This window comes from Apium graveolens, chromosome 8 (assembly GCF_009905375.1).
Source record: "Apium graveolens cultivar Ventura chromosome 8, ASM990537v1, whole genome shotgun sequence".
Classification (NCBI taxonomy): Eukaryota; Viridiplantae; Streptophyta; class Magnoliopsida; order Apiales; family Apiaceae; genus Apium; species Apium graveolens.
Genome location: NC_133654.1, coordinates 95,175,365 through 95,184,650, shown reverse-complemented (window position 1 = coordinate 95,184,650; position 9,286 = coordinate 95,175,365).

The window sequence follows — 9,286 nt, the reverse complement described above, 5'->3', positions numbered from 1 at the left end:
TTCTTAAATCACTAAGATCCATTAAGATCTTTTTCCCATTCCTTATTTTTAGCTAACCTCTCCCCTCTTCTAACTTTTATTTTATAATATATATTTGAAAGAAACACTTTCTCTTTCTTTACTTTATGTAATAATGTTACTTTTTAATGATTAAATATTGTATAAGGAATGAATATAGGGAATATTGTTGAAGTTGAGAATAGCTATTGATGTCTTAAGTTACTAAGATCCAATATTTTATATTAAATTTAGGGAATGAACTAAGAAATTGTTGGAGATGCTCTTATATATTAATATTTGAGTGAGGATTATTATTATTTTAATAATAATAATAATTAGACTCTTATATAATATATAATAGATCAGATTACATACGTTACTTTTGTAGAGAAGAGCAAAAGTTGAAGTGTGTGAAAATCTGAGAGGGAGATAGATTGGGGAAAATGGAAAGAAACCCTAGAACATCATCTCTCTGGCTCTCTCCCACATATACATATATATATTCATTGATTTTCTTAGTGAATTGAGGTGCTGATCGTTGTTGAGCCTTCTCGTATCTGTGAATGGATCGCTCTGAGCTGTTTTATCCTGGAAGTGATATTGCGGCAACCCATCACAGCGTAAGTGGGGCAATAATCTCTTCAAGAACAGTCAAGTCTTCTCGAGGGCTTGGCGACTCAGCTGATTCTCTAATTCTGATAAAGATTCTTAAAGCTAAGTGATTTTCTCTAATTTCTTGTCAATTCGGTCTCTAATTATATATTGTTTGTGCCTTCGTGTTTGTTTCATTACTTGGTTGAATTTGCATGTTCTTATTAATTTGTTATATATATAACTGTCCCATTGTTGCGCATAGTGTTAGTTCTATTTAGAATTATACCCAACAATCTTGAAGAGATTATATGTGTTATATATTAATTAGCAAGATGGTTAATGAAACTGAAGTTCCTAAGACTGTTGAAACTGGTTCTGGTTCTGGTGGTACTGTTTCCATTGATTGGACTACGTACTGTTTTCCCCATCCAATTGATTTGTCGGGTATGCCTGATAAATTCGGTGGTGGAGTTTCTTTTTCTCGTTGGCAGAAAAAAAAAATGAAGCTCTGGTTAACGGTTAAGGGTCTGTGGCCAATGGTACAGTATGATCCTCCTGTGTTGGATCAGGAGAAAGCTGAATTTGTTAAGGCTTATGCTTTATGGGCTGAGAAGGATGGGGTGGCTAAGGTAGCCATTTTAACAGCCTTGGAGAACACTTTGTTCAATATTTATTCATCAGATGCCTATATTGCTAAAGTCTTATGGGATAAGTTGGACCAAACCCATTATACTGATTCTCAAGGTTTTGAGAAGTATTCTGTGGCTAGGTTTCTTGATTTCAAGTTGGTGGATGGGAAATCCATGACTACACAGGCTCATGAGTTTGAGATGTTGGTTCATGCTTTGGGTGAGTCCGATATGGTCTTGCCTGAGAAGTTTTGAGTGATGTATGTGATTGAAAAGCTCCCTAAGTCTTGGGAAGAGTTTGCTCTCTCCTTGAAAAGACAGAAAGGAGAGATCACATGGACTAACTTGATATTGGACATCTCTGTACAGGAGCAGCACAAGTCCAAATAGGGATATGTGTTGTTTGTGGAACATGGGAGCTCGAAGGTAAATTTAGTGACTGTAGGACATAAAAGAAAGGTAGTCACTAAGAAGGCTAACACTAAACTTGACAAGAACAAGGATAAGAAACCAAAGGCGAACAAACCATGTTGGTCTTGTGGACAGGTTGGTCATTGGAGCAAGGACTGTCCAAGTAAGAAAGCTAATAAAACTGGAGTGGTAGCTCAAGAAAATACTGTGCTTGGACTTGGAACCACGAGTGGGCCAGTAGCTAACATGGTTATTGGTGAGGTTATTGCCTCTGGAACCGATAACCGGTATGTTACTTATAACCCTGTACTACTTTCCACTTATCTGTCACATGAGTGGTTGATTGATACTGGAGCTAATGTACATATTTATGCTGATATTAGCTTATTTGTATCTTATCAACAGAGTCATGGAGTGACAGTGACGATGGGGAATGCTAGTGCTGCACAAGTGCTTTGAATAGGAAACGTGGACCTGAATTTTGTTTCCGGGCGGATTCTATCTCTCACTAGAGTGCATCATGTTCCCTCTATTCATAGAAATATTATAAGTGGAAGTTGTTTAGTTAAAAACGGCTTTGAACTTTCTTTGAAGTGTAATAAAGTAGTTATTACTCATACTGGTACATTCTTTGGCAAGGGTTACTTGTCTGATGGTTTGTTTTTAATAAATGTTGAACCCGTTTTGGGTGGTTTTATTAATGATAGTGTTGCACCTTCTATTAATTGTGTAGTATCATCTGATTTTACGACTTGGTCATTTAAATTTTGGAGCTCTAAAGAATATGATGAATTTAGAGTTGATTCCAAAGTATGCCATTGATAAGAAATCTAAGTGTCAAATGTGTGTAACTGCTAAACAAACAAGTAAACCCTTTCATAATGTTGTTAGGGATTCAGATTTGTTAGATTTAGTGCACTCAGACATATGTGAATTTGGTGGTGTGTTGACTAAGGATCACTATAGATATTTCATTACCTTTATAGATGATTGTAGTAGATATTGTTATGTTTATTTGCTTAAACATAAGGATGAAGCACTAGATAAATTCACTATGTATAAAAATGAAGCTGAAACACAAACTGGCAAAGTACTTAAACGTTTGAGGTCTGATAGAGGTGGTGAGTATATAGTACCTTGTTTAATGAATTTTGGCAAGCAATGGTATAGTTCATGAGGTTACTCCACCATACACACCTGAGTCTAATGGGGTGGCAGAACGAAAGAATAGAACTTTTAAAGACATGATTAATAGTATGCTAATTAATTATGGGTTGCCTAAGTACATATGAGGAGAGGCTCTGAATACGGCTTGCCATATTCTGAATAGAGTCCCTCTGAAATATAATGACAAGACACCATATGAATTATGGAGAAAGCGTAGGACAAGTTTGAGTTATCTTCGTGTGTGGGGGTGCCTTGCTAAGGTGCTTGTCCCTGAACACAAGAGAAAGAAACTGGGTCCGAAAATTGTTGATTATATCTTTCTGGGCTATCTTGAAACCACAACTGCTATGAGATTTTTAGTATTAAAATCTGGCATAGATGGTATTGTGGCGAATACGATAGTTGAGTTTCGTGATGTAACTTTCTTTGAGGAAGTATTCCCTATGAAGACTGGTATACCTTTGGATAGTTCTGAGGATGATCCCACTCACACATTGAGTTCTATTCCTGATCATGTGGAAAAGATGACAAATGTGGGGGTGGATCCTGGTAGTAGCTCTACTCCTAACGAAGTAGAGGAACCTAGAAGGAGTAAGCGTGCAAAGGTAGTAAAGGACTTTGGAAGTGACTTTATCACTTAAAATGTAGAGGATGAGCCTTTAACTTTCCGTCAAGCCATGGATTCTTCAGAGTCAAGGCATTGGAAATGCGCCGTAAAGAGTGAAATTGACTCAGTCATTTCAAACAGAACATGGGAGCTAGTTGATCTCCCTCCTGGGTGTTCTACTATTGGATGTAAATGGATCTTCAAAAGGAAGCTAAAACCTGATGGCTCAATAGATAAGTACAAGGCTAGGCTAGTTGCTAAGGGCTTTAGGCAAAGGGAAGGCATCGATTATTTTGATACATATTCTCCAGTTGCCCGAATGACAACAATCAGAATGCTTATTGCATTGGCTTTTGTACATGGTCCTATCATCCATCAAATGGATGTAAAGACAGCTTTTCTTCATGGTGACCTTGAAGAAGAGATTTATATGGATTAGCCTCAGGGATTTGTTGCATCTGGTAATGAAAGGAAAGTATGTAGACTTCTATGGCCTTAAACAAGCACTTATAGACTAGCATAAAAAGTTTGATGAAACTGTTTTAGACTTCGAGTTTTTAGTTAATGAAAGTGACAAGTGTGTCTACTATAAGCTTAGAGGTAATGATTATATGATCATGTGCTTGTATGTAGATGATATCTTGTTGTTTGGAACCAATATTGAGATTATTAACGAGACAAAGAGTTTCTTAAAGAGGCACTTTGAGATGAAGGATATGGGTAAGGATAGCGTGATTCTTGGGATTAAGTTGACTCGGTCAACTGATGGAATAACTTTGTCACAGTCTCATTGTATAGAAAAATCTATACTTGAGAAGTATGGTTATTCAAATTGTAGAATCGCTAGTACACCATATGATTCAAAAGTTGCCTTAGTCAAGAATAGTTCAGGAGTGCAGGTGTCTCAGTTAAGGTATTCTCAGATTATTGGGAGTTTACAGTATCTTGCTAATGTGACTAGGCCAGATATTTCTTATTCTATGTCTAAGTTAGCTAGATATACAAGCTGTCCAAACAAGACTCGTTGGGAGGCACTGGATAGAGTTATTAGATATCTGAAGGGAACTATTTCCCTTGGCTTGTGATATGGATAGAAAATACATCCCAAAGACACATTAAATGTCGCATTAATTATGCTTGAGCTTCTTGTCCAAAAAGTCCAATACAGACCTGTCTGGTCCAAGTTTCATAGCAGACATGTCTGGTCCAAAGCTTCGTAACAGTCCTATGATGGCCCAAACAACCAAGTCCCACCAGCAGAGGTCATCCAAGTCCACAAACCTGAGTTGTTTATGGGCTAGGCCCAATACGGCTGGAAGAGCAGAGATGTGTGTGTTCTAAACGGACTCGAGTCCTATATAGAAGGTTCTGGATCTCCTTCCCCAAGAGGACTCCTAATCACCATCTAAGTTGGAGACTTGTCCACCAAGTCTCCTAACAGAAGTCTAACCCTAGACTCACCTCTATATAAAGGGCTCTACCCCTCAATCTAGAACTATGTTTTTGGCTTGATTCTCTACAACATAGAGATACGTAGGCATCTTGCAAGGATCGATAGTCCCGAACGCAAGAGCAGCCATTAAAGCTCGAAGTTCACCAACCCTAGCATTAAATACTAAAGTACTCAGGTTTTTATTCCACAATATTTGGCGCCGTCTGTGGGAAACTTACAACAACCATGGTGAACACACGAAGCAGAAACACTAGTGGGATAGACACTCCTGTCCCATTACAAATAATCGCATTAGCAGTAGAAGTACTACCACACTAAACTTATGCCCCCACCCAAGAAGGAACCCTAGTAGGGGCAATTGAGGCTCAACCACAAGGGACGAATCCCCCGGCTCCTCAAGGGACGAATCCCCCGGCTCCTCAAGGGACGAACCCCCAACTTCAACAGTTGCATGCACCTGTGAACTCTTAACCCCTTGGGTATGAGTACTCGACAATTGTGACTACTAACCCCCCCTTACGGGATGCCTCTATACCCCGAAGTTGGAGGGAGTGGACACTCTGGTAGGAGTGAAGCTCAAGGGTGGATGCCCCAATATATACGTGGCTTGGCTCCTATTCCGGAGGATCAAGAATTCTCTGGACCTTATACTGAAAGAGACTCTGAATCATCGGATGACGATGTTGCTCCAAGAAGAAGGCATGCTGACAAGGAGCCGATGGCTGACACTAAATAACGCTCCAGGAGCACTCAAGGGATGAATCCCCAAGATATTCAAGAGAGGATCAGGGCTCATGAAGCAGAGATCTAAAGGCTGAAGCGAGACCTGGAGACACATCTGGCCCCAAGACCCCCACTTGTTCCAAGGCAGAGAAATCCTCCTCCAATCATAGACCTAGATGGTCCAATACCAAGAAGGGCAGCTGCCCCAAGGGCTGATCCAAGTGATCTTATGCCCCTAGGTGATCCTGATGATCCAAACCCACCATTCACTGATGAGATAATGAATGCTCGTATCTCAAGGAAGTTCAAGATGCCCACCATCAAAGCATACGATGGTACTGGCGACCCCGCTAACCATGTTAGGACGTTCTCTAACGCCCTGTTGTTACAGCCCGTGAATGACACTATTAAGTATCAGGCCTTCCCTCAAACCCTATCGGGCATGTCTCAAAGGTGTTACAGCAGTCTGCCCCCAAACTCTATTGGATATTTTAAGGACTTGAGTCAAGCTTTCATCAAGCAGTTCATAAGTGGCAGAGTGCACGAGAAGAGCTCAGCATCCTTCATGGGTATAGTCCAAGGAGAAAAGGACTCCCTGAGAGAGTATCTAAATCGATTTACGAAGGAGGCTTTGAAGGTCCCTAATCTTGATGAAGTAGCTTTGAAGGACTCCCGAAAGCATGCTGCAGCTCCAGGATAGAGCTGGGAAATATATTAAGGTGGAGGAAAGTATGAAGAAGATAGCTGTGAGTAACGAACCTATTGGGAACAAGAAGCGGAAGACGGATCAGGAGTATGATGCCAAGGACAAGTATCCACGAATTGGAAAAAACTTTGACTCCTCCTCTTCTAAGAAGAATCAGCAACCAAGGTTCGCTGAATGTGCAAGGTTGAATGCTCCAAGGAGCCAAATCCTTATGGAAATTGAGAAGGATAAGGACTTTAAATGGCCGAAGCCACTAAGGGGAGACCCCGAGAAGAGAGACAAAAGTCGAGACTACAGGTTTCACAAGGATGTCGGCCATGATACTGACGATTGTAGGCAACTTAAGGATGAGATTGAGTATCTGATCCGAAGGGGAAAGTTTGGACGTATCACCAAGGGTGAAGAGGTCGGAGGCCAAAAGAGAGATAATGATCGAAGAGATGATGATAGAAGGGGTAACGACAGAGATCACAACCCACAGCCCCGAGGGCCAGTAATCAATATAATCTCAGGAGGACCTACAGCAGCTGGTACTACAAGGAACTCCTGAAAGGCTTATGCAAGAGAAGTGATGAGCATAGTTGGGGAGCCATCTAAGCGTTCTAAGTCAGAGATGACGCTTGAATTTGGTGACCCATACCTTGAAGGTTTGAAATTTCCTCAGGATGATCCTCTAGTTATCACTTTGATAATTGGAAATTGTCCTGTTATGAGGTCCTAGTGGACAATGGAGCTTTCGTGGACATTCTGTTCCATGACACATTCATAAGGATGGACTACAATGATTCTCAGCTAACTCCGTCCGACGCACCCATCTACGGGGTTAACCATGTGGAATGCAAAGTCGAAGGAGCAATACAACTTCCCGTAAATATCGGGGAAGAGCCCAGGGAGGCCACGCAGATGTTGAACTTTCAGGTTGTCAAGGTAGCCTCTACTTACAATGCTATCATGGGTAGAATAGGGATCCATGCTTTTAAAGCTGTGCCCTCAACCTACAACATGGTACTGAAGTTCCCAACTAGGAATGGTGTTGGAGAAGCAAGGGGAGATCAGAAGATGGCCCGTGGTTGCTATGTTGCAGCACTTATGCCCGATGGAACAGGGGGCAGGTCCTCCCCATAGAAGACATAGATGTTCGAGGAAATGACGAACTTCGAGGAAAGCCAGCCGAGGAATTGGTCCCAATTCCTTTAGAACCCTTAGACCAGGAGAAGGTCACATATATGGGGGCATCTCTGGATAAGCCCTTGAAGGGTTGAATGACAACTTTCCTCCAGGAAAATAATGATGTATTTGCTTGGATAGCAGCTGATATGCCTGGGATTGACCTAAACCTTATAACTCATATATTGAACATTGATCCAACTCGGAAGGCTATAAAGCAAAAGAAGAGAACTTACGCCCCTGATAGGCTGGAAGCCATTAAGTAGGAGGTCGAGAAACTTTTAGAAGCTGGATTTATTGAGGATGTGCAATTGCCTGAATGGTTAGCTAACCCCATAATGGTCAAGAAGGTCAATGGAAAGTGGAGGATATGTATTGACTTCACTGACTTGAATGATGCTTGTCCCAAGGACTATTACCCCCTACCAAGGATTGATACCTTGATCGATGCCACTGCTAGACACGAGATGCTAAGCTTCATGGATGGCTTCAGTGGTTACAATCAAATCAGAATGCATAAGGATGACATCCCCAAGGTATCTTTCATAACTGACTTTGGTGTCTTCTGTTATCTTGTTATAGTTTTGGGACTTAAGAAAGCAGGAGCTACTTACCAAAGACTGGTAAACAAGATATTTGCCCATCTAATTGGGAAGACCATGGAGGTCTATGTCGATGGCATGTTAGTAAAAAGCCTAAGCAAGGCTGCTCATATTAGTCAACTCAGACAGGCATTTGAAGTGCTAAGGCCCCATAAGATGATGTTAAACCCAGCCAAGTGTGCTTTTGGCGTTGGGTCTGGAAATTTTTTGGGTCACATGGTCTCTAAGAGGGGGATAGAGGCCAATCCCGACAAGATCAAAGCCATCCTAGACATGGAGCCGCCATGCTCCATCAAGGACGTTCAGTAGCTGACAGGAAGAATTACAGCGCTAGGGAGGTTCATCTCCAAGACTGGAGTCAAATGCCTGCCCTTTTTCAAAACCCTTAAGAAGGTGAAGGACTTTAAATAGACAACCGAGAGCCAAGAGGCCTTTGAACAGCTAAAAAAGTACATGACTGAAGCCCCGTTACTGGCTAAACCAAGTCCGGAGGACATTCTTTACTTGTACCTCGTGGTATCTGAATAAGTCGTGAGTGCAGTCCTCGTGAAGGAAGAGCAGAAGCTCCAGAAGCCTATATACTATGTGAGCAAGGTGCTCCACGGAGCAGAGTTGAATTACTCCACCATGGAGAAGTTTGCACTTGCTCTCATTACAGCCTCGAGAAAGTTAAAACCATACTTCCAGGCTCACAAGATCGAAGTCCTGATGGACTAACCCTTGAGAAATATTCTTCATAGCCCGAAGGCTAGTGGAAGGCTCATCAAGTGGGCAATTGAGTTAGGAGATTTTGATATCAAGTATAAGCCTCGAACGGCCATCAAGGCTCAAGCCTTAGCAGACTTCATGGTCGAATGCACCATCAATGACCAAGAAGTCGCGGGGCAGGAGATAGTAACCCCAGAAGAAGGAGGGAAGGAGAAGGATGAAGAAACAACCTTAAAAGAGTATTGGGTTCTCCATTTTGATGGAGCGTCCAAAACAAAATCTAGTGGTGCGGGCCTAGTCTTGTAAAGCCCTGATGGGTTTATGATTGAGTATGCTTTGAAGTTGGACTTCCCGACTATGAACAACAAAGCAGAATATAAAGCATTGATAGCTGGCTTAGGCTTGGCTAGAGCCGTGAGGGCCAAAAACCTGAAGGTCTGCGGAGACTCAAGACTTATAGTTGCTCAAGTTAATGGAGAGTTTGAGGCCAAGGATGATACTATGGCCAAGTACCTGAGA